Raw genomic sequence first — 1,700 nt, forward strand, 5'->3', positions numbered from 1 at the left:
AAACCTAGAGTGTGAGAATTAGCGCTTGAATCGTAACGTTCAATCGAATTTCCTAATAAACGTTTGGCAGTTAAAGTGTAAAATACATTGGGCATAGTTTGAATACGCCAATAGGAAGATACAGATATATGAGCAGACCATTAATAGGAATTTTTTTGGAAGCGAGCCAATACTTCAAATCGATGGTTGCGTCTGATAAAAATGACTTCCTTTTTTATGTCGGTTGTCTAATTTGGGTATTGCGCCACAAGCCAAGGGCTTGTTATTTTTCCAATCAATTTTAGGGTACGTTCGACGTGTATGTAGAACAATTATATATTTCATATTAGGCCTGTGCTTAAAAAAATAAATTACCCAATTAATTTAAGATATTTTTTCCTTTTGATTTTAGTGATTTAGTGCATCATAAGAGAAAATCTGTGCCACTTTGTAAAATGTTCAATTGGTCTACGCTTTATTTTGGCATAGTCTTTTGGTTTTCGTGTTGCTTTGTATTATTCGTAGATTCGAAGAGCTATAAAGCCAATAGTGGTCGTAGTGGAAGCGGCGTAAGTGTTGGAAGCTCTCAAATTAGTGCAGTTGGCTTTGGTGGCAGCCATGAAAATATCGGTGGCAAAAGTGGTGGAAATCACGGGCAAAATGGTAACGGTTTAAATGGATGGACAGGACCTGGGAATAGTGGAGGAAGTATTGCTATCGGAGGCAGTGGTAGTGCTACAAGCCGATTGTCCAACACTGGTAGCGGTGTTCGCGGATCAGCAGAACATCAATTGAATATTGGCCTTCTGGTTCCACATACTAACTTCGGTCGTCGAGAGTATCTCCGGTCAATAAATTCTGCAGTACAAGGACTTCAGAAGGGTCGTGGTTCAAAGCTCACTTTTCTTAAAGATCATGAGTTTCAAACGTCTAATATTCACTTCGATATGATGTCTTTAACACCAAGTCCTACAGGTAATCTAATCATTAAAGGCTTAAATTAATATCTAGCTGATTTTTCTTTGTTAAAGAATGGTTTAAAAGTTAACCAAACATTAAATCATATCAACGAAAATATTTTTAATCAAATCCTCTCTTCTTTTGCTGTTTCATAACCACAATTTTTCTGCATATTTTTTTTCTTATGATCAACCAGTTTTTGCCAGTTTCTTCCTTCCTAATCTTTGGCCTCTTTTGCGCCATGATATTACACGACTAGCATTTAGGGCTGTGGCGACGTTAAATATCGTCGGCTCGACCGTCGAGCCGACGTTTCGTATCGTCGCCTCGACCGTCGCGTCGACGTCGAGATGCAGTAAAAAGTCGACGTTTCATGAGGATGTTGCCTAGCATGTGTTGCAAATCAATGGCGCTCGCGTAAAATTGAGTGATCATGAAATAAAAAAAAATCCATGTGGAAGGAAAGCTCAGGCCCGCCCGTACGCTCTGCTCTCGTTATTTTCGCTTCAAGCTCTTCTTGACCGTGTGGCCGCGAGTGCATGTCGGAGTGGAACATTAGCTCTGAGTGTTCTAAGTGTCGAAACGATTCTCCCCCCTATGCTCTTTATTCGTTCTGTTTAGGGTCTTTGTTGTGCTTGGCTGCCTTGCTTTTTCTGCCTCTCTTCCTTTTCTTTGCAAATTTGAATTATTTCGGGTCGAATTAGAGAGGGGAGAAGTTGGAACTGATGAGATGAAGTTTTGTCTTGAAATGATTGAGCGTC

This window comes from Anopheles nili, chromosome X (assembly GCF_943737925.1).
Source record: "Anopheles nili chromosome X, idAnoNiliSN_F5_01, whole genome shotgun sequence".
NCBI classification, from domain to species: Eukaryota; Metazoa; Arthropoda; class Insecta; order Diptera; family Culicidae; genus Anopheles; species Anopheles nili.